Below are 25,692 nucleotides of genomic sequence, written 5' to 3'. Positions count from 1 at the left end.
CTATGAATATAGGATTTTTAGCTCAGCAAAATCCCCTTAAATGCCAGATAAGGGATAATATAACTTTGTCCATTCACGATTAATGACATTTCTTCCTTTTCCACACTGTCTTTTAAACACACAGACACATATACACACCTATATTTCTGTTTGCTTCTCCTTTTTATATTGTTAAATTATACATTCTCATAGCAAGTAGTTTTGCATACCTACTATTTTAAGACACTACTAGAAGTTCAGAGGTCAACAAGAAACAAAATGTAGTCTCTGGGTGAACACAAGTTGCCTGGGAAAGCCATCCTAGAGATAAAATAATGATCCAGTACAATATAGCAAAATGCTCGAATACCAATACAAATAAAGTGCTTGGAGCACCAGGAAGAAAGTAATGAGCTCTGTCTTTTGAAATTGAAGAGTGTGTCCAGAAAACACCTATCAGAACCAGATTATGCATGAAAAATCAAATGGAAGGAATTGGAAAAATAAATACATTCCAGGCAGAAAAAACAGATTGTTTAAATACACCATGATAAAGTTTATGCAAATTTGCATCAATTTAGTTAATTTTCAGATGCTATCATAACTTAAAAAGTGTATAAAAAGTAGCTCTTTATACTCCCTTGAGTTGTGGTCAGTGGAATTTGGGGACTAACACTGAGATATACATTGAGGTAGACTCATGTTTGAGTTTTGTCCCAGCCTTGGATCAGCTGACAGCTAAGAATTTTAGTGTTCTAGTATCTGAAATCATGGAAAGACTACTTTGTCAGAAGGCTCATTTCATGTTCACTAAATGGCACAGCCTGTAAAAGTGCAGGACACTTGAAAGACCCTTGAAAGCTGACCTATTTATAAATGAAGTTGTAGCTTGATGTAATATGATTAGTATAGGCTTCAGAATCAGATCACCTTAGATTTAAAATCTTGCACTTATTAGCTGAGTCACCTAGGCAAGTTAACACCTCTGAATGTCAGTATTTCCATCTGTAAGATGAACACAATGGAGCTCAATAACACTGTTGGGAAGATTGAAAATACTGAATGAAGATCAGGCTGCTAGCGAACTATCTAGCCCATATCAGCTACTCAATTCATGACTAATGAGAAAATAATGCAGAAAAGAAAATGCATTTTTATTAAACCTTGAGGCAGGAATGGGGGCAATATTATACTTATATGAGAAATGATATTCCACTTTTTCAGGAATCTACATCATCCTGATGCCTTTCCAAAACAATATTTTGCAGCGCCCAACACTTCTTAGATGGCATTAACATCTGTCTTCTGCATTTCACAATTTGTTGGGAAGTCAGTGGTGAGCAGTGTGATAAGTGCCAAGTGGAGGGTAGACATAAAGGAAAAAGAGGTAGACAGGAAAGCGAGTTCTCATTTTTGCCATTCTAGAACCTTCTTCTATTCTCAACTTCAAAAGAACAGGTTTCTGATATAAGAACACAATGGTTATGGTATGGCTGGTTCTTCGACATTCATCTGAGATAGATTAAAATCAGGGTGAGAAATTTCTCTTCTGTTTTCTGTTTTCTTCCTGGAGCAGGTCCCTTTGTCTCCAGCAACTACGCTCAAGCTGAGCATGTCAGCAGCCGCACAGGGAGATTTGCGATCTGAAGCTCAGGCTTAAAGTTGTTTACTGTTGAGTATATTCAAGCATCATTGCATTTTCTTCTCTCTTTAATATGTTACTGGCAGTCGGATGGCTTAAAGCATCTCTGTCCAAATGAAATCTTTTTTTTGCTTTGTTCTCCCTTCCCTCTGCCTCAGACACATGGCCACCTGGCATATGCTGCGTGTTCTCTGTGCAGAGACTGCCAGCAAGCAAACAAAGCCCTTGTGGACTCGCATGGGCAGGGCAGCCTTGGTGGCTGTGAATTCAGTCAAACCACTGGTCATTCGGTCACACATTCAGATCAAATGGTTTCTTTGACTGAATTAACTGTAGGAACAGTAGATCCTGTCATGTATAGACACAAAAAAGAAGGGTAGTAATTCACGAGTTTCCTTTCAATGCCCCACATCGAAGAAAGACAATTCCTTGACAACTTTGATATTTTAAAAATTCAAATCAGATAATTATTGGCCTAACACTATCCAATTACTTTAGAATTTGCAGAGAGAAGAGGGAGGGGACCAAAATAGTTGGTAGTTTCTATATCTTCTTAGAAATATCAAGGATTTTTAGAAAGCTTTGTAATAACCTATTCTAGACGTAACAAAAAGTATTCAAAATCAGTATATTCCAGTAGGAAATTTCCCTATATATTTAAGTTATAATGAAAACCATTAGGAAAGCGAAAGGAACAAATGTGAAAATATAAGTAGCTAACAGGATTTTTTTAAAGTGACAGGCAACATATTTTGCATTCCTTTTTCTCAAGGTGATACTTTATACAGCACAGTTTATTTTCCGCAAAGAAAAAGCATAATAAAGAGGGCATAAAAGATTCAGTGTCTTAATTCCGTTGGCTTTCTAAATTTACATTTCATCATTTGAACAACGGTATTTTGGGGGGAACTTTAAATACACAATTGTTGCTAATTTTGCTAAAAATAATTTGTTGGCAAACATGGTATGGCTCACTATGTTTAGCGTAAAATGGTGTATTTACAAAATAAGGGAGTGCTTCCTCAAGCTGGCTTTTTCTTTTTTTTCATGTGAAGTAAGATTGAACAGCAAGGGCCACTGAACTATAAGAACCCAATGAGATACATGCTATAGTACCAGGTCTTCAAAAAGCATAGTGTCCAGATTTGAATTGTGACTAGCCTTCATAAAATAAACTATAGACTGGCAAACTTGACATACACCATAGTCTTATTAACTAGTCACCTGTAGTTAGATCCATTCAAAATTTGTTGATTACCCCAAATGAACCACACCCTCAATTGAGTGGAAGAGTTTCAAAATAGATGATGAAGGGCCCCATTTTCAGTAAACTTATCTGGCTTATACAAGGGAAGCAAATTAATGGCACAAGGTAACAACAGATAGGAGGTGCCCAATCAATGGGTTCTTTGACTCATATCTCTCTCCATTGTCTTTCCACTTTTCCTTACTTATTTCCTCTCACCAGGTACCTAATTATGTAGATTATGTCTCCTAAAATTTTATATACTCTGAATTTCAATTATCCAAGTTTAGATTGTCAAAATCATTCTTCTACACTGTCTGTATTAGATTTAATTTTTTGGCCTTAATTTGCCAGGGTATTAAAGCCAATGTCTGTAACTATATTTATATAAAAACTATAGCAAAATCATGTACTTATCTTTTAATATATTCATATTTCCTAGAGAAAAATAATTGTATGTGAACTTCCTTGATATTTTCCCAAGCTAACTTTTCTACTTATATATTATGGTTCCCTTGCCTTGTCTGATGTGTTTGGGTGTGTCTGTGTGTGTGTGTGTGTGTGTTTGTGTGAAGACAATCTTTCAATATATTCAAAATTTATTTCTAAAAGATGAAATATGAATGTATACTTTTTTTTTTTTTTTAGAGACAGGGTTTTGCCACGTCAGCCAGGCTGGTGTCGAACTCCTGACCTCAGGTGATCTGCCCACCTCGACCTCCCAAAGTGCTGGTATTACAGGCATGAGCCACCATGCCTGGCCTGCCATCATTTTTATTCCTTTTTTTAAAAAAATATTTTATTGCACTTAAGGTTCTGGGGTACATGTGAAGACATGCAGGATTGTTGCATAGGTACATACATGGCAATGTGGTTTGCTGCCTCCATACCTGTCACCTATATCGGGCATTTATCCCCATGGTATCCCTCCCAAACTCCCTATTCCCAACTGTCCCTCCCCTAGACCCACCCAACAGACCCGAGTGTGTGATGCTCCCCTCCCTGTGTCCATGTGTTCTCATTATTCAACACCCACCTATGAGTGAGAACATGTGGTGTTTGATTTTCTGTTCTTGGGTCAGTTTCCTGAGAATGATGGTTTCCAGATTCATCCATTTCCCTACAAAGGACATGAACTCATGGTTTTTGATGGCTGCATAGTATTCCATGGTGTATATGTGCCACATTTTTCCTGTCCAGTCTATCATCAATGGGCATTTGGGTTGGTTCCAGGTCTTTGCTATTGTAAACAGTGCCGCAATGAACATACATGTGCACGTATCTTTATAATAGAACACTTTATAATCCTTTGGATATATACCCAGTAATGGGATTGCTGGGTCAAATGGAATTTCTATTTCTAGGTCCTTGAGGAATCGCCACATGGTCTTCCACAATGGTTGAACTAATTTATACTCCCACCAACAGTGTAAAAGTGTTACTATTTCTCCACATCCTCTCCAGCATCTGTTGTCTCCACATTTTTTAATGATCACCATTCTAATTGGCATCAAATGGTATCTCAATGCAGTTTTGATTTGCATTTCTCTAATGACCACAGATGATGAGCATTCTTTCGTAAGTTTTGTGGCCTCATATATGTTTTCTTTTAGAAAGTGTCTGTTCATATCCTTTGCCCACTTTTGAATGGGTTTGTTTGTTTTTTTCTTATAAATCTGTTTTAGTTCTTTGTAGATTCTGAATATTAGCCCTTTGTCAGATGGGTAGATTGCAAAAATTTTTTTCAATTCTGTTGGTTGCTTGTTCATTCTAATGATTGTTTCTTTTGCTGTGCAGAAGTTTAATTAGATCCCACTTGTCTATTTTGGCCTTTGTTGCCAATTCTTTTGGTGTTTTAGTCATGAATTCCTTGCCAATGCCTATAACCTGAATGCTTTTGCCTAGGTTTTCTTCTAGGGTTTTTATGGTGTTAGGTCTTATGTTTAAGTCTTTAATCCATTTGGAGTTAATTTTAGTGTAAGGTGTCAGGAAAGGGTCTAGTTTCTGCTTTCTAACATGGCTGCCAGTTTCCCAACACCATTTATTAAATGGAATCCTTTCCCCATTGCTTGTCTTCGTCAGGTTTGTCAAAGATCCGATGGTTGTAGATGTGTGGTGTTGCCTCTGAGGCCTCTGCTCTGTTCCATTGGTCCATATCTCTGTTTTCAATTACTGTTGATGACTCCAGTTTTGTTGTTTTTGCTTAGGATTGTCTTGGTTGTGCGGGCTCACTTTTGGCTCCATATGAAGTTTAAGGTGTTTTTTTTCCAGTTCTGTGAAGAGAGACATAGGTAGCTTGATGGGGATAGTGTTGAATCTATAAATTACTTTGGGCACTGTGGCCATTTTAACAATATTGATTCCTCCTAACCATGAGCATGGAATGTTTCTCCATCTGTTTGTTTCCTCTCTTATTTCATTGAGCAGTGGTTTCTAGTTCTCCTTGAAGAGGTCCTTTACTTTCTCTGTTAGCTGTATTTCTAGGTATTTTATTCTCTTTGTAGCAATTGTGAATGGCAGTTCATTCTTGATTTGGCTCTCTTTAAGTCTGTTATTGGTGTATAGGAATGCTTGTGATTTCTGCACATTGATTTTGTATCCTGAGACTTGCTGAAGTTGCTTATCAGTTTCAGGAGATTTTGGGCTGAGATGATGGGGTCTTCTAAATACACAATCGTTGTCTGCAAATAAAGACAATTTGACTTCCTCCTTTTCTAATTGAATAACCTTTATTTCTCTTTCTTGCCTGATTGCTCTAGCTAAAACTTCAAATACTGTATCGAATAGGAGTGATGAGAGAGGGAATCCTTGTCCAGTGCCAGATTTCAAAGGGAATGCTTTCCGTTTTTGCCCATTCAGTATGATACCGGCTGTGAGTCTGTTGTAAATAGCTTTTATTTTTTTGAGATATATTCCGTTGATACCTAGTATATTTAGAGTTTTTAGCATAAATGGCTGTTCAATTTTGTCAAAGACCTTCTCTGCATCTATTAAGAATCGTGGTTTTTGTCTTTGGTTCTGTTTATGTGGTGGATTACATTTATAGACTGCTTGTGTATGTTGAACCAATCTTGCATCCCTGGGATGAAGCCTATTTGATCATGATGGATAAGCTTTTCGATGTGCTGTTGCAATCAGTTTGCCAGTATTTTATTGAAGATTTTTGTATCTATGTTCATCATGGGTATTGGCCTGAAGTTTTCTTTTCTTGTTGAGTATCTGCTGGGTTTTGGTATTAGAATAATGTTGGTCTCATAAAATGATTTGAAAAGGATTCCTTCTTTTTGGATTGTTTCAATAGTTTCAGAAGGAGTGGTACCAGCTCTTCTTTGTACACCTAGTAGAATTCGACTCTGAACCCATCTGGACCTGGGCTTTTTTTTGGTTGACAGGCTATTAATTGCTGCCTCAACTTCAGTCCTTGTTATTAGTCTATTCAGGGTTTCAACTTCTTCCTGGTTTAGGCTTCGGAGGGTGCAGGTGTCCAGGAATTTATCCATTTCTTTCAGGTTTACTGGTTTATGTGCATAAAGTTGTTTGTAGCAATCTCTGATGGTAGTTTACATTTCTGTGGAATCGGTGGTGATATCCCCTTTATTTTTTTATTGCGTCTATTTGATTCTTCTCTCTTTTCTTTTTTATTAATCTGGCTAGTGGTCTATTTTGTTGATCTTTTCAAAAAACCAGCTCCTGGATTTATTGATTTTTTGAAGGCTTTTTGTGTTTCTATCTCCTTCAGTTCTGCTCTGATCTTAGTTGTTTCTTGTCTTCTGCTAGCTCTTGAGTTTTTTTCGGTCTTGCTCCTCTAGCTCTTTCAATTTGGATGATAGGGTGTCGACTTTAGATCTTTCCTTGCTTCTCATGTGGGCATTCATTGCTATGAATTTTCCTCTAGACACTGCTTTAAATGTGTCCCAGAGATTCTGGTACATCGTGTCTTCAGTCCCATTGGTTTCCAACAACATCATTTCTGCCTTCATTTCATTGTTTATCCAGTCAACTTTCAAGAGCCAGTTGTTCAGATTCCATGAAGTTGTGTGGTTTTGCGTTAGTTTCTTAATCCTGAGTTCTAATTTGATTGCATCGTGGTCTGAGAGACTTATGATTTCCATTCTTTTGCATTTGCTGAGGAGTGATTTACTTCCAATTATGTGGTCAGTTTTAGAGTAGGTTGTTGCTGAGATGTGTTGCTGAGATGAATGTATATTCTGTGGATTTGGGATGGAGAGTTCTGTATAGTTCTATTAGGTTTGCTAGGTCTATATCTGAGTTCAAGTCCTGGATATCCTTGTTAATTTTCTGTCTCAAAGATCTGTCTAATATTGACAGTGGAGTGTTAAAGTCTCCCACTATTATTGTGTGGGAATCCAAGTCTCTTTGTAGGTCATTAAGAACTTGCTTTATGTATCTGGGTGCTCCTGTATTCAGTGCGTATATATTTAGAATCGTTAGCTCTTCTTGTTCCATTGATCCTTTTACCAGTATGTAATGCCGTTCTTTTTCTTTATTGACCTTTATTGGTATACAGTCTGTTTTATCAGAGACTAGAACTGCAATTTCTGCTTTTTTTTTTTTTTTCTCTCCATTTGCTTGGTAAATCTTCCTCCATCCCTTTATTTTGAGCCTATGTGTATCCTTGCATGTGAGATGGGTTTCCTGGATACAGGACACTGATGGATTTTGACTTTTTATCCAATTTGCCAGTCTATGTCTTTTGATTGGGGCTTTTAACCCATTCATATTCAAGGTTAATATTGTTAAGTGTGAATTTGATCCTGCCATTTTGATGCTAGATGGTTGTTTTGCCTGTTAGTTGATGCAGTTTCTTCACTGTGTAGATGCTCTTTAACATTTGGTACATTTTTGGAGTGGCCGGTACTGGTTGTTCTTTTCTATATATAGTGTTTCTTTCAGGAGCTCTTGTAAGGCAGGCCTGGTGGTGATGAAATCTCTGAGCAATTGCTTGTTCATAAAGGATTTTTTTCTCCTTTGCCTATGAAGCTTAGTGTGGCTGGATATGAAATTCTATGTTGAAAGTTCTTTTCTTTAAGGATGTTGAATATTGGTCCGACTCTATTCTGGCTTGTAGGGTTTCTGCTGAGAGATCTGCTGTGAGTCTGATTGGCTTCACTTTGTGGGTAACCTAACCTTTCTCTCTGGCTGCCCTTAGCATTTTCACCTTCATTTCAACCCTGGCAAATCTGACAATTATGTGCCTTGGGGTTGCTCTTCTTGAGGAATACCTTTGTGGTATTCTCTGTATTTCCTGGATTTGAATATTGACCTGCCTTGCTAGGTTGGGGAAATTCTCCTGGATAGTAACCTGAAGAGTGTTTTCCAGCTTGGATTCATTCTCTCCATCACATTCAGGTACACCTACCAAACATAGATTAGGTCTTTTCATATAATCCCATATTTCTTGGAGGCTTTGTTCATTTCTTTTTAATCTTTTTTCTCTAATCTTGCCTTCTCATTTGATTTCATTGATTTGGTATTCAATCTCTGATATCCTTTCTTCTGCTCAGTCGATTCAGCTATTGGAACTTGTGTATGCTTCATGAAGTTCTCGTGTTGTGTTTTTCAGGTCCATCAATTCATGTATATTTTTCTCTAAGCTTTTTATTCTCATTAGCATCAAACCTTTTCTCAAGATTCTTAGTTTCTTTGCATTGGGTTAGAACATGTTCTTTTAGTTCTCAGAAGTTTGTTATTACCCACTTTCTGAAGCCTGTTTCTGTCAATTCATCAGACTCATTCTCCATCCAGCCTTTTCCTTTGCTGGTGAGGAGTTGTGATCCCTTGGAGAAGGAGAGGTGTTCTGGTTTGTTTTCATCCTTTCTGCACCGGTTTCTTCTCATTTTTGTGGGTTTATCTACCTGTGGTCTTTGTAGCTGGTGACTTTCAGATGAGGTCTCTGAGTGGACATCCTTTTTGTTGATGATGAAGTTATTTCTTTCTGTTTTTTAGTTTTCCTTCTAACAGTCAGGACCCTCTACTGTAGTACTGCTGGAGATCCACTCCAGATCCTTCTTGCTTATGGATCACCTGCAGTGGCCTCTGCATTCTCACTGGGTACTGCACTCCAGAGCTGTTTCTATTTGGCCATCTTGGATGGTCTCCTGAAGTTAAAAATACTTTTTAACTCGATATTCATGACCTCCAAGAATCTATTCTGTAAGGTAACTTTTCTTCCTTATTTATTATAATTTTTCTTGCACTTATTCTCTGTTCAAACCAGTTCCTCATACACAGAAAATATTTTTTCAACTTTCTGTTACCAATCATGCAATTTACCCAAGCTAAACATTTTCTCCCTTCCATTTTCATATTTGCAAATTCTATCCATTCCTGTACGATTGGCTCAAGTGCAGCATATACCATAAAGTCTTTCCTGTTTTTCTCATCTTGATATAACCTCTCTAAACTCATTTCTAACCATTATTAAGGATACAGTGTTTTCCATATTCTGCCTTGTGTTATTTCTTTACAATTGGATTTTTAGTTAAATAGTTTTGAGTATTTACTGCATGTTCAGTATTACACTAAGAACGTGGGATATGAACATGAAAAAAAACCTCATATTGTCTCTACCATCAAGAAGTTCACAAAGTAGTGGTGAGAGAGATATGAAAATAAATACAATATCATATTGAAAGGTGGTGAAAGCTTCAGAAGTGAAGGAAAAATAAAATCCTTTGTGAACAAGCAAGTACTCAGAGATTTTGTCACCACCAGGCCTGCTTTACAAGAGCTCCTAAAGGAGGCACTACACATAGAAAGGAACAACCAGTACCAGCCATTCCAAAATCACACTAAAAGTTAAAGAGCATCAACATAATGAAGATTCTACAACAACTAACAGGCAAAACAGCCACTTAGCATCAAAATGGCAGTATCAAATTCACACATAACAATATTAACCCTAAATGTAAATGGACTAAATGCACCAATCAAAAGACACAGACTGGCAAATTGGATAAAAATCCAAAACCCATCAGTGTGCTGTATCCAGGAAACCCATCTCACATGCAAGGATACACAAAGGCTCAAAATAAAGGGATGGAGGAAGATTTACCAAGCAAATGGAGAGCAAAAAATGCAGGAGTTGCAATTCTCATCTCTGATAAAATAGACTTTAAAGCAACAAAGATCAAAAGAGACAAAGAAGGCCATTACATAATGGTAAAAGGATCGATACAACAAGAAGAGCTAACGATCCTAAACATATATGGACCCAACACAGGAGCACCCAGATACATAAGGCAAGTTCTTAATGACTTACAAAGAGACCTAGACTCCCACACAATAATAGTGGGAGACTTTAACACTCCACTGTCAATATTAGACAGATCAACCAGACAGAAAATCAACAGGGATATCCAGGGCTTGAACTCAGACCTGGAGCAAGCAAACCTGATAGACATTTACAGAACTCTCCACCCCAAATCCACAGAATATAATTCTTCTCAGCACCACATCACACCTACTCAAAAATTGACCACATAATTGGAAGTAAAGCACTGCTCAACAAATGCAAAACAACTGAAATCATAACAAACAGCCTCTCAGACCATAGTGCAATCAAGTTAGAACTCAGAATACAGAAACCGACCCAGAACCGCACAGCTTCATGGAAACTGAACAACTGGCTCTTGAATGTTGACTGGGTAAACAATGAAATAAAGTCAGAAATAAAGAAGTTCTTCGAAACCAATGAGAACGAAGACACAACATGCCAGAACCTCTGGGACACATTTAAAGCAGTCTCTAGAGGAAAGTATATAGCAATAAGTGCCCATATGAGGAGAATGGAGAGATCCAAAATTGACACCCTATCGTCAAAATTGAAAGAGCTAGAGGAGCAAGATCAAAAAAACTCAAAACCCAGCAGAAGACAAGAAATAACTAAGATCAGAGCTGAACTGAAGGAGATTGAGATACGAAAAACCCTTCAAAAAATCAATAAATCCAAGAGCTGGTTTTTTGAAAAGATCAACAAAATAGACAGACCACTAGCCAGATTGATTAAAAAGAAAAGAGAGAACAACCAAATAGATGCAATAAAAAATGATAAAGGGGAAATCACCACAGATTCCACAGAAATTCAAACCATCATCAGAGAATATTACAAACAACTCTATGCACATAAACTAGTAAACCTGGAAGAAATGGATAAATTCTTGGACTCCTGTGTCCTCCCAAGCCTAAACCAGGAGGAAGCTGAAACTATGAATAGACCAATAACAAGGTCTGAAGTCAAGGCAGCAATTAAGAGCCTACCACACAAAAAAAGCCCAGGTCCAGACGGGTTCACAGCCAAATTCTACCAGACACACAAAGAGGAGCTGGTACCATTCCTTCTAAAACTATTTCAAACAATCCAAAAAGAGGGAATACTTCCCAAATCATTTTACGAGACCAACATCATCCTGATACCAAAACCCGGCAGAGACCCAACAAGAAAAGAAAACATCAGGCCAATATCCATGATGAACATAGATGCAAAAATCTTCAATAAAATATTGGCAACCCGAATGCAACAGCAAATCAAAAAACTTATAATCAAAACCACATTGAGATACCATCTCACGCCAGGTAGAATGGCGATCATTAAAAAATCTGGAGACAACAGATGCTGGAGAGGATGTGGAGAAAAAGGAACACTTTTACTCTGTTGGTGAGAGTGTAAATTAGTTCAACCATTGTGGAAGACAGTGTGGCGATTCCTCAAGGCCTTAGAAATAGAAATTCCATTTGACCCAGCAATCCCATTACTGGGTATATATCCAAAAGACTATAAATCGTTCTACTATAAGGACACATGTACACGAATGTTCATTGCAGCACTGTTTACAATAGCAAAGACCTGGAATCAACCCAAATGCCCATTGATAATAGACTGGATTGGAAAAATGTGGCACATATACACCATGGAATATTATGCAGCAATCAGAAATGATGAGTTTGTGTCGTTTGTAGGGACATGGATGAATCTGGAGAACGTCATCCTCAGCAAACTGACACAAGAACAGAAAATGAAACACCACATATTCTCACTCATAGGTGGGTGATGAAAAATGAGAACACATGGACACAGAAAGGGGAGTACTAAACACTGGGGTCTATTGGGGGGAAACGGGGAGGGCCAGTGGGAGGGGGAGGTGGGGAGCGATAGCCTGGGGAGAAATGCCAAATGTGGGTGAAGGGGAGAAGAAAAGCAAAGCACACTGCCATGTGTGTACCTACGCAACTGTCTTGCATGCTCTGCTCATGTACCCCAAAACCTAAAATCCAATAAAAATTAAAAAAAAAAAGAAATATATAACAGGAAAAAGATGCTTGGACTGAGAATGAAGGATGAACAAGAGTTCACAGTGAACCACACAGGGTATACAGTGGGGTGGCACAAGATATTCTAGACAAATGGACATATGCAAAGGCTTGTGCTTAAATACATGTTTGAGGATAACTAAGTAGCTCAGAGTAGCTGGAACTTACATGCCATGGAGAGAAGTGACGAGAACTAAGATGGGAGAGACAGTCAGGAATGAGATGGCAAAGACCTTACCTTTGAAATGAGATTTTGGAGCTCAGCTTGAAGGTTACCAGAAAGGAATATGATCAGATGTTTACATTAGAAATGTCATCTTCGAGAAGTTGTGGAATGAAGGGAACCAGTCAGACAATTATTGAGGGGAAAGTGAATGAGATTAGTTTCTCATCTAAAACTTGGGTGGCAGGGATAAAAGGGTAAAGGCAGTGTATAGCGTTAGCAAAGTTGCTAGGTATCTATCTTTGGGGTGAGTGGGGGTAATGTTACTAAGACAGGGCATGTGTGAGAAGGCATAGGTTTGGTACCAGTGGAATTGAGTGAGTTTAGTTCACCATTTATCCAGGTGTTTGTGTAAATTTATTACTTCCGTTCATAAACTGATAGGTCCTCCAAGGACAAAATTTATAGTTTTTTTCTATATATTTACACGGCACAAAAATCCAGAGTCTTGCACTTGAAGATGAATGAAGAATGAGTAAACTTGCCAAAAAGTTATGTAGGTCTCAAAAACTATTCTGGTCTGCCTGTTTTAAGGAACCTCAAATCCAAAAAAAATCACCCCTCTAACTCCAGAGGCAAAAAGCGTTAAAGGATTTATTCTTTTCTGTCTTAGAGTTTTTTTTATTAACTCAGTGGCTGGCATGATGACATTCCAGACAAACTGTGTTTTTTTCTGACAATATGATATCCCCGGAAGGCTCTTACTAACTTAGGTGTCCTTTGAAATAAAATCAACTATTGTTGATTGGTAATGATTTTGCTAAGCCAGTTCATTAATTTCTGAATCCAAGATCCTGGGAAGTATTGAATGGTTTTAAGTGATAAAAATAGTAATGTAGCAATATCTCAAACCTATAAATGTAGGTTCTCTTACTTGGGACCTCTGAAAACACCAGGGCACCTAAGTTTAAATTCAAAATGCTTTGAAAATGTAGATTGTAAAGATTTCCCACATTAAAAAAAAATTTAAGTAACAAAACTAGAAATTTTTTTATTGAGATAATACTACTGCATCATAGAAGTAAAAAATAAGGAAGCAATAGGGGTATAACGAATACAATATGTTTTTCTAGTTTGAGGCTCTCTTGGACCAATGTCATGATTAATTTATGTATCTAATATATTTAGTTTTTTAAAACCCTGTTAGATTTTCTTGTGTTTGTTTCTGATCTTCTGTAAAAAATGATTTTTCTCCTATCAACTCCTCTCTAATTTTTTTTTTTTTTTTTTTTGAGACGGAGTTTCGCTCTTGTTACACAGGCTGGAGTGCAATGGCGCGATCTCGGCTCATCGCCATCTCCGCCTCCTGGATTCAGGCAATTCTCCTGCCTCAGCCTCCCGAGCAGCTGGGATTCAGGCACGCACCACCGTGCTCAGCTAATTTTTTGTAATTTTAGTAGAGACGGGGTTTCACCATGTTGACCAAGATGGTCTCGATCTGCTGACCTCGTGATCCACCCGCCTCGGCCTCCCAAAGTGCTGGGATTACAGGCTTGAGCCACCGCGCCCGGCCTCCTCTCTAATTTTAATAGCACTGTAAAATAGCATTTTATTTTCAGTTATTTCTCAGGAGCGAATTCATGGGATTTCAGTTTCCCAAAAACATCTAATCCAAATTATAATATTTTAAAACATTTTTCTACAAGGCTGTTAATCCAAATAATGATATTTTCTAGTTCAATTTTATAATGCCTGAAAGCTGAAAGCAAGAGAAAAATATATATAATTAAGCAAATGGAGGCACTTTTTTAGTCAGTGAAAATCTTAGGTAATTTGAGAGAAGAAAAAATAATTTATAAAATATTATTATAGTACTGCATTTTTGGGATTGCTTTTAATAATATAATACATTATTATAGTTGGATATAATTGTAATAGGTTTTACAAAGGAATAATATGGTAATTTAACACAATAAAAAAGATTGGAGAAGACACATATAAAGTAATATTCATATACACTTCATGTATCATTGATGTGCTTCATGCAAACACAAATTCTGTAATAGAAAATTCATCAAGAAGTAAGACCAGTTTTGAATCATGGATATCAAAACAGGTGATATCCATGATGATTGAGGATAATTAGGACAGAATTCCTCTGAGTAGAGCCACCCAAACTTCTCTTGGCCCACATAGTAAAGCAGCTGTTTCAGACCCACAAAGAAGTGAGATGGAGTTTTATTGCCCTAACTGAGTCTTGTTTGTATTAACATGATCCCTCTCCAGCTGGAAAAAAAACAGTCAGTTCTGCCACTCTGATTTTAGTAGTTTATACAGCTTCATAGGAGATACTGACTTAAAAAAAATTACAAAACACATACTTTCATGTATAGGGAACAAGGATGATGTAATCATATAGATTTGAGACTGGGTGAGACCATTTATTTAAGGAATACTGATTCTGACTGCAGTGCAAGATTTAAAAAGAGTTCTATCGTTTCTTAGATGAGAAAAATCATGGTTTCCAGAAACTTCCTGTGGAAAACAAAAATTACACTTAGATTAATGAAAGAAGAAATGTAGTCAGACACTACCAAAATGCCACAGCAGCCAGGCGTAGTCCATGTGTCCAGGTGATGTATGGAGATTTCATCGAATGCTGCAATCTTAGTCTCCACAGCTTCATTCAATCTGCATTTTGAGACAGAGGCACAGTCATCCTTCCCTTCCTGTGAAGGGAAATATTTGGGTATCAAATCTTCCTTGGATAGGAGAGCGAAAATTCCACTGTTATATTTTTGATTTTGCAGATATTTTCACTGTATAAATATAGGTTCTCATACTTGGGATATTGATTCACTTTGGAAAGGGCTGCTACCATAACAGACTGAAGAAAACTTCTTTTGCCTACTTTGTCTATTTTCTTCATTTGTTCATTTACATTAATGCAAGATAATTTACAATTCTTCATCATCTAAGAGGGCTACATCTTCCCTGCCACCTCATCTGCTTCCTCATATCACAGGTCAGTCAAAATAGAACCATATTAGAGCACATATGTGTACACAGTGCTGTAGTGTGTGTGGAAGTTATTGAGAGTAAGTAAGTGGGATTTTACTTTCTGTAAGATGCAGAGATAGGACACAGAATGTATATATATAACTGTAAGATTAACATAAGTCATGTTAATCATGAATTGCTAGACCACAGAGAGGGAAGAAATATTTCACTCTCAGCTTTAATCGAGCTTAATCTTACAATGAACAAAAAATTTCCTGGGGTTTACTCAAATTCCAAATTGCAATCTATAGATGAATAAAAAGATACTTTTTATAGATTTATATTAAATTTATGTTAAAATATGTTCATGATTTCATTACTATTTCTATGATGACAGTTCATCATAGACAGTTCAGGCCAGGTGTGGTGGCTCACGCCTGTAATCCCAGCACTCTGGGAGGTCGAGGCAGGCAGATCACTGGAAGTCACGAGTTCAAGACCAGCCTGGCCAAAATGCTGAAGCCCTGTCTCTACTAAAAATACAAAAAAAAAAAAAAAATTAGCCAGTCATGGTGGCACACGCATGTAATCCCAGTTACCTGGGAGGCTGAGGCAGGAGAATCTCTTGAACCCAGAGGTAGAGGTTGCAGTGAGCCAAGATAGTGCCATGGCACTTCAGCCTTGGTGGCAGAGCAAGATATAATAAATAAAATATTTTTTATATTTTCTCAAAAATATAAAAATATATTTCTCAAAAATAAATAAATAATAAGATAAAATGGTGGCTCAGTGTAAGTCCTTTAGGGAATTTTTCTGTCATCATTTTGTTTTGAATTCCTTTGAAAGTATACTGTTTCTTGAGTTTCCAAATATTTATCCTTTACAGGACTTGAATTATATAATTTTAGGATTGGGAAAACAGTTATTCATTATCTGTGTGTTTCAGGAAAGCAGAGGACGGGAGTGCTGATAAAAATGTTGAATAATGGCTAGACTCCAAAGCTATTTTCCTAGGCCACAGTTTGGTGAACACTGTATTAAATCATAGACCCACCGAATATTCAAGGAGGAAGAAACTTGAAGACTGCCTAATCCAACCCCATCATTTTTACAGATCAGGAAACTAAGCTCAGGGGATTAAGTGGCTCCTCTACAGTCATAAGCAAGTTAGTAACTGGATCTGAACCAAATCGCAAATATTCTGTTTCATGGTTCAATTAGTTTCCCCAAATCATGCTAGCTCTCTAAATAGTGTTTTTTAATCTTTAAATTTTTTGTAAAGCCACTCTACTCAAAAGTTAAAAATTTATAAAATGTCAACAGTGAAAAGTTTACTTACTTTAAGTAGAAAATTATAAAATGTGGCCAATCCTCTTGTGATTCCAGGCAGAATGGAAGGTTGAGCAAGACAGTTCCAGGAAGAATGTCAGAAGCATACTTTGGTTGCTTTTGGTTATGTATGAGAATACTACCAGAAAAAGATGAGCTCAGAAAAGTGAGGGTCATTTCAATGTTAAGAAGCAAGAAGCACTGTGTATTTCCACTTGATCTCTTGAGCCTCTATCATAAGCATAAAATTGTGCCTGTTTAGCTAGTCTCTATCTCCAAAAGAATTACAGCCATATAAAGACTTGGAGCCACAGACTTGCCACCTGAGGCTCAGCCAAACCGCAAATTTTTGAGAATTAGTTATGGTTTTAACTATTGAATTTGTGCATTATTGTGACAATTAGGTAAAATATAAATGTATACCATTAAAAATATATTTTTTATTTATTTGTATTTTGTTAGTCAACTGTAAATGATCTTTGATTCCAAGATGAGCAATTCAGAAAATTATTCTTCTTTCAGTTTTTCCTAGCTTCTCCTTCCTACTTTTTATTATTTCTTTATAGTCAGAGAATATACCTTTGCCTTCTCTGACTTAACCATAATCATCACATTTATTTTACAGTCAAACATATTCAAAGTTTTCTGCCAGTTCTTTTGTCACGTTTTTACCAATATTTCCTGAAGAAGTGAAGTCTCTTTCTCTAGTGTTTGTCTTAAGAAGGTCCCTTGGGAATAAAATTCTGTTTTTTCAATGTTTATAACAATGATCTGTAACTTTCTACTTGAGTATGGTTTGTCTGCATATAAAATACTGGGTTCATGCTTTCTGTCTTAGATATTGCTCCAATGACTTCTGGTGTTGACAATTTCTGTAGAGAAATCTGAGGCTAGACCTATCTGTTTTCCCCTTTACAAGTGTCTTAATATATTGCCTGTGTCTTTATATTTAATGTCCAATATTTTTGATAGACTGTGTCTTGGCCTGCTCTAGTCAGTTTTCTATACCAGAAGGTGATCCTTTTTCTTATGAAAAGTCAAGTCTTTTCTTCTTTCATGAACTTTTTTTTTTTTTGGTGGCAAAATATGCATAACGTAAAATTTACCATTTTAAACCTTTTTCAGTACACAGTTCAATGACATTAAGTCAAGTCACATGGTTGCTCAATCAAAAGTAGCATCTGTCTCAAGAATTTGTCATCTTCCCAAACGGAAACTCCATACTCATTAAACAATAACTCTTTTGTTTATTTATTTATTTATTTTTGAGACAGAGTTTTGCTCTTGTTACCCAGGCTGGAGTGCAATGGCGTGATCTCGGCTCACCGCAACCTCCGCCTCCTGGGTTCAGGCAATTCTCCTGCCTCAGCCTCCTGAGTGGCTGGGATTACAGGCACGTGCCACCATGCCCAGCTAATTTTTTGTATATTTAGTAGAGACGGGGTTTCACCGTGTTGACCAGGATGGTCTCGATCTCTTGACCTCGTGATCCACCCGCATTGGCCTCCCAAAGTGCTGGGATTACAGGCGTGAGCCACCGCGCCCGGCCAACAATAACTCTTCATTTCCTTGTCCTCGCAGCACCTGGCACCCACCATCCACCATTTTCTTTCTATACACATGTGATTCTTTTATTTCATATAAGTGTAATCATACCATATTTGTTCTTTTGTGATTGTCCATGAATTTTTAAAAATTATACCTTTCTATATATTTTTCCATTATTTGCTTTTCCTATTTTGCTTTCTTTAACAGGGACTCCAATTATGCATATACTACCTAACTTAAATAGCTAACAATTTAAACTATTTTTGTCTTTATCTTTCATTTTTTACTTCTCTATTCTCCATCTTACTATATTTTTATAGCAACAATTCTATTTTGTGGTCTTTATTCCCTGTATTTCTTCAAACATTTATATTATCTACTTTTTTTTCCTTAGGTAAGACAGATCAAACAAAACTCAGCCCACATCTTTCTTGACATCTCTTACCTGAGTTCTCTATTTGTGTTTCTAGTCTAATGCAATAGAGGCTACTGTTTAATGAGGTTTCTGTAGGGTAAGATATTCCAGAGTATCTTCTAGATTTCAAGTCCAAGTTTTCTTTTCTCTGCTGACAGATATCTCTCTCAATTTCTTGTTGCTAACATGTCTCCTCTGGGAGAGTTTTTGTGTAACATTCTCACCTATGTTCTCTTCATCCAAATGGCTTTGGATAGGGACGGGGGCAGACTTGTCATCAGTACTGCTCAGACCAGTTCCCACTCTATTAATGCAATAAAAGGGGGATATAATTTCACAATTCACAGTGAGCCACTCACCATCAGGAAATATACTTGTGCTGGTGCTCTGTGAAATATGCTGCCACTGATCAATTTTATAACTCTCACATTATTTCCTGCAATTTCTTATATGTAGCTCCTGCTCAATACATACATTTCAATTCTGCTTTCTAGTTTCCCTGAAAATGCAGTTTAAAATGTCTTTATTATCATTGAGCCTTTTGCATGATTTCTAGCAGAGGGAAAAGAAAGATGCTGACTTTTGCAGGGAAATTTCCTTAATAGTTTATTATCTGAGCTCAAAAAAGTAATATAAGTTTCAAATTGGGAAATAAATAATGCTCATGTTGTATTATGCACTATTTGAGATTAGGTTATGACATTATCAGTAGCATGCTTCAAGCATCACTTCTTATATTATCTTTATACTTACCTTTTTATTTATTCTTGTATCCCACGGAATGCTTACAACAATATCCATTGCATAAGAAAAGTTTAACCAATGTTTGTTGGAATCTTGATGAATGAATAGTGGATATTATATATCAGAAAATGCTGCAATTAGTTTTTGCTCATCTTAGACAAAATATGAGAAATTCTCTATTGACCCAAGAATCTTTTGCCTATTCAGTTAACTCTATCTAATGAATTAACACTTTACTGACTCAATTATTTCTAACTGATTATTGTTTAAATTGTAGGAAAATGATTTAAATATGACTGCTGATAGACTACACATTTTGACAACAGTGCTGATATATAAGATAGCTCCTATGTACTCTCTCATAATATGTATACAAATTTGATATGCAGAATAAACTAAAACAATTATATAGGAAATGCTTTATATCTGGATCAGAGTAGCACAATCATTTATTTAAACATTTGTATTTATCTGTTCCCTTTTACCTACGTCAATAGTTTACAGCAATTCATACCATGGAAATTAGTTGATCAATAATGAATTGAAACTTAAAAAAAAATTTTTTTAGTGGAGGACGCAGTATGCCCTTTTTATAGACTTTTCCCCAGCAGTACAATGGTTGTTTATTTTAATTTTTTAGCCTTGTTGCTCTATCTTTATGTAACATTGAAACTGACATGATATTACAGAAGCAATCTGTGCAATTAGAAAGAGTTTTCTAGTCTTTGTATTTATACTAATATGTAATCTTCTCAAGATAAAATGAAAGCCCCTAGTTAGTATGCTGGTTAAGAAGATGTCAGTTTTCAATTACAAACCAGTATAGAGTAACCCTACTGAGCATGGAATATTGTATTTTGTGTTAATTATCTTAATTTAATTGCTTTTTTATTAATCTTAATACTTAACAAATGGGATCATCTCTACAATGAATTTTTACTTTGCAAAGGTTTATCATTACTCCCCCCTGAATTTTATTGTAAATATATGAAATATAAAAGTGTTTTATATTCTTTATCCTTATATAAAAAATTTAAATCCCATTTCTTAAGAAAAAAATGTTTACTGGTGACTGCTAAAACCATCAATTCTTAAATATGATGTAAGTATTTATATTTGACATTGTAAATGTTCTAAGAATAAATATTAAGACATTATTTAATGTATTTTTATGTAACACAAATATAGTATTTTCTTTCTCACACCCCATTTTGTCATATGGAAAGTGTATATTTATGTGTGTATAATTACATATATACACACACATATCTATATCATGTATATCTATATCTTATCTATATATCTATATCTGTACCTATCTATACCTTACGTGAGCTCAAAAAGTAACACAAAATTTCAAATTGTGAAGTAAGTAGCCTACATATTTTAGCAGAAACTATTAAAGGACATGTCCCATGACTTATTTTTGTATTCTACAAAATGCCTACCATAATACGTGTGTATGTACATACAAATTTAGTATTGATTGAAACTGTTCAAAACTGGAAACAGGGAGAATTTAATTAAGCCTGTAAATCTATACTAATATTATTAGGATCATGCTTTTTAAATTTTTGTGGATACGTAGTAGGTATACATATTTATGGGTACATGAGATATTTTGATACAGGCATACAATGCATAAGGTGATCATCAGGGTAAATGGAGTATTGATTCCCTCAAACATTTATCCTTTCTTTATGTCACAAACAATCCAATTATATTTTCCGTTGTTTTTAAATGTATGTTAAGTTATTGTTGACTGCAGTTACCCTCTTGTGCTATCAGGTACTAGATTTTATTTACTCCATCAAACTATATTTTGTACCCATTAACCATTCCCCCCTGCCCCTCCCTCCTACTATCCTTCCCAGCCTCTGGTAACCATCCTTCCATTCTCTTATCTCTATGAGTTCAATTGTTTCAATTTTTAGCTCCCACAATAAGTGAGAACATGCTAACTTTGTCTTTCTGTGCCTGTCTTATTTCACATAATATAATAACCTTCACTTCTACCCATGTTGCTGCAAATGATAGAATCTCATTCTTTTTTTGGCTGAATAGTACTCTATTGGCATATGTGTATTTTCTTTATTCATTTGTGTGTTGATGGCCATTTATGTTGCTTCTGAATCTTGACTACTGTGAATAGTGCTTCAATAAACATGGGAGTGCAATCTCTTAAGTACTGATTTCCTTTCTTTTGGGTAAATACCTAGAGGTGGGATTGCTGAATCATATGGTAGTTCTATGTTTTGTTTTTTGAGGAACCTCCAAACTGTTTTCCATAGTAGCTATACTAATTTAAATTCTCACCATCCCAACAGTGTATGTGGGTTCCCTTTCTCTACATCCTTGCCAGTGTTTGTTATTGCCTGTCTTTTGGATATTAGCTATTTTAACTGCTGTGAGATGATATCACATTGTAGTTTCCATTTGTATTTCTCTGATAAGCAGTGATGTTGAACACCTTTTCATATATCTGTTTGACATTTACATGTCTTCTTTTGAGAAATGTCTGTTCAGATCTTTTGCTCATTCTAAAATTGGATCTTTTCCCTCTGGTGTTGTTTAAGCCCCTTATATATTCTAATAATTAATCTCTTGTCAAATGGATGGTTAGCAAATATTTTCTCTCATTCTGCAGGCAGTCTTTTCACTCTGTGGATTGTTTTCTTTGCCCTGCAGAAGATTTTTAACTTGGTGTGATCTCGTTTGTCCATTTTTGCTTTGGTTGCCTGTGTTTATGGAGTATAACTCAAGAAATCCTTGTTTAGTCCAATGTCCTAGAGAGTTGCCCCAATAATATCTTGTAGGAGTTTCACAGTTTGATATCTTATAGTTAAGTCTTTTATTTATTTTGATTTGATTTTTTGTATGTGGCAAAATCTTATTCTACATAAGAATATTCAGTTTTCCCAGCAAATTTTATTGAAGAGACTGTCCTTTTCCCAATGTATGTTCTTGGCAACTTTGTTAAAAATAAGGTTACTGTAGATGTATGGATCTGTTTCTGGGTTCTTTATTGTGATCCATTGGGGTATGTGTCTGTTTTTTATGCCAGTACCATGCTGTTTGGGTTACTATAGCTCCACATTATAATTTGAGGGGTCAGGTAATGTGATTCCTCCAGGGGTGTGTGTGTGTGTTTCTTAGGATAGCTTTGGCTATTTTGAGTCTTTTTTGGTTCCATGTAAATTTTAGGATACTCTTTTTCTGTTTCTGTGAAGAACTTTATTAGTATTTTGATAAGTTTTACAGTGATTGCTTTAGGTAATGTGGACATTTTAATAACATTGATTTTTCCAATCCATGAGTGTGAACATGAAATATCTTTCCATTTTTTGGAGGTCCTCTTCAATTTCTTTTATCAGTGTTGCATAATTTTCACTATAGAGATCTTTCACCTTTTTAATTAATTTCTAGGTATTTAATTTTATTCGTGGTTGTTGTAAATGGGATTACCTTCTTGATTTCCTTTTTAGAATGTTTGCTGTTGGCATATAGAAATGCTACTAATTTTTGTATGTTGATTTCATATCCTGCAACTTTATGAATTTGTTTATCAATTCTAATAGTTTTTTGGTGGAGTCTTTCCATTTTTAAAAAATGTAAAATTATATCATCTGCAAAAAAAGGATAATTTGACTTCTTCCTTTCCAATTTGGATGCTCTTAATTTCTTTCTCTTGTTTGATTGCTTTAGCTAGGACTTCCAATAGTATTATTCTGAATAACAGTGGTAAGAGTGGAGACATTGTCATGTTCCTGATCTCAGAGGAAAGGCTTCGTCTTTTGTCCATTCAGTATAATACTAGTTGTGGGTCTGTCACATATGGGTTTCATTGTGTTGAGGTATGCTCCTTCTGTATCCACTTTTTTCAGGATTTTCATCATGAAAGGATGTTGAATTTTATCAAATGCTTTTTTGGAAATAATTAAAATAATCATATGGTTTTGTCCTTCATTCTGTTAATATGATGTATCATATCGATTAATTTGTGAATGTTGAAACTTCCTTGCATCCCAGGGATAAATATCACTTGGTCAAGATGAATGATCTTTTTAATGTGTTATTGATTTTGGTTTTCTAGTTATTTTATCTAGGATTTGTATATCAATGTTTATCAGGGATACCGGCCTGTGGTTTTCTTGGAGACTTTTTATTATGGTTTTGATTTCACTGCTTGTTATTCATACATTGAGGTTTTGAATTTTTTTTTTTTTTGAGACAGGATCTTACTCCATTACCCAGGCTGGAGTGCAATGGTATGATCATGTCTCACTGCAGCCTCAACCTCCCATGCTCAAGTGATCCTCCCATCTCAGCATCCTGAGTAGCTGGGCCACAGGTGCATGCCACCAGGCCCAGCTAATTATTTTATTTTTATTTTTATGGGGACAGGTTCTTTCATTGTTGCCCAGGCTGATCCCATACTCTTGTGCTCAAGCAATTCCTCCTGGCTTGACCTTCTGAGGTGTTTGGATTACAGGTATGAGCCACCATGCCTGGCCTGAATTTCTTCTTGATTCATTAGATTCATTATTGATTACTATGGCAGTCAGCCTCTAAATAGCCTCCAATAATTTCTGTCTCAGATATCCCAATCCTTTTATAATTTCCTCGCCTTGAATGGGCTGGGCTTATAGACTTACTTTTAATGAATAGAATACTGCAGAGGTGATGGGATGGCACATCCATAATTCTAAAAAAGGAAGGTTTTAAAGAGTCTGTACCTTCCTTCTGCAGTGTCTCTTTCTCTCATTACTCATGCTGGGGGAAGCAAGTTGCCATGTTGCTAGCATCCCTGTGGAAAGGCCCCTGTAGCATGGGGACTAATGAGTGCCTCAATTCAACAGGCTTCAAGGAACTAAAGATTTCTGATAACCACTCAAAGAGATTGGAAGCAGATCTTTGAGCCCCAGTTGAGCTTTGAGATGTGACCTATAGCTTGATGACAACCTCCTGATAGACCTTGTGCCTCAGGGTCCCATTTAAGTTGTGCCCAGATTCCTGAGCCACACAAACTGTGAGATAATAAAGGTTCCTGTTTAAACTCACTATGTTTTGGGAGTAATTTGTTATGCATCAGTAGATAACTCATATAATTACCAATAAACTAATCTTTCTGAATCAGGGAATTCTTTTTACATAAATTACTAAACTAGCTTTTCAGAGGCTAGCTTTTTAGAAACAAGTGTTTATTCACAAATATAAAATGAAATAGGATACTCTATTTCAAACATTCATAATTTTAAACTGTATATTTAGATAAATGTTAGAAGTTAATAAAATTCAGCAAGAAACTACCCTTTAGCACTTGATATTATTACAAGCTATTTTGGAACAATTTATATTTTTTCACTTGATATGAAGCAGGTATTAAAACTGTAATAATTAATTTAAGTATGTGTTCAGCTGTATCTCTTTTTATTCAGCTGCATACCCAAATATACAGCTATGTACTCAACATTATTACATGAGTGCTTTAAAGTCATTTTAACTTACCAAATTTATAAATAACTCCATGAATGCTTCCCCTTTCCAAACTCGCCCTCTTTTGCATTTTTCTTCTTAGTGAATGGTTCCCTCATGCCTCCGTTTCTGTACTCCAGAAAAAGAGAAGTTTTCTATGACAGATTCATACATTAAGTAGGGGAGAGCTTAACATGCTGTAACAAATAGTCCCTAATTTGGTGTAGGGTAAATAAATAACACAGAAGCATGTTTCTTTTTTTCACATGGTTTCTAAATAACTGGTTTCAGGTTGTTGGCTCAGCCAGCTCTGCTACCTTTAGCACACAATGTCCACTTCTGGGTTTAAGGGAGCTGCTCCAATGCTCACCATGTCTTATTGGGAAAAGCAGGGAATAAAATATATGATCCAAGCAGTGGCATATATCACTACTGCTCACATGCCACTGGCCAGAATTAGTTACAAGAACACATCAAACTGCAAAGAAGTTGTAATCTGAGAAATGGAATATTGAGGTGGTTGGCCATGAACCTGAATGGTCTAGCATGATTTGGAGCTAAAATTACAGACCCTTGTGACAGTCTTCCTGGGTTCAAATCTCTGTTCTACCATTTAACAACTGTGTGATCTTGAGTAAGTTATTTTTGCTTCTCTATGTATTAGATCCTTCATATGGAAAATGTGCATAAGCCCATATATTTTGTAGGAAAGTATTCTTTTTTTCTGAGATGGAGTTTCACTCTTGTTGCGGGGGTGCAATGGTGTGATCTTGTGACATGGTAATTGCCCCATAAACTGCATACCTCGACTATACCACAGC

At 36.1% G+C, this 25,692-nt stretch overlaps 1 long non-coding RNA gene across 1 annotated transcript; it reads right to left on the bottom strand.

Moving 5' to 3' along the window:
• Nucleotides 1–14,226: 14,226 nt before the first annotated feature.
• LOC144580664 (uncharacterized) lies at nt 14,227–25,000 on the bottom strand. Its single transcript, XR_013530604.1, has 2 exons — nt 24,905–25,000; nt 14,227–15,089 (listed from the first exon to the last, which is right to left on the bottom strand). It is a non-coding gene; the product is annotated as an uncharacterized LOC144580664 (long non-coding RNA).
• Between the last annotated feature and the right edge of the window lie 692 nt (nt 25,001–25,692).

This window comes from Callithrix jacchus, chromosome 21 (assembly GCF_049354715.1).
Source record: "Callithrix jacchus isolate 240 chromosome 21, calJac240_pri, whole genome shotgun sequence".
Taxonomy (NCBI): domain Eukaryota; kingdom Metazoa; phylum Chordata; class Mammalia; order Primates; family Cebidae; genus Callithrix; species Callithrix jacchus.
This window is presented reverse-complemented; position numbering and strand designations above follow the sequence as displayed.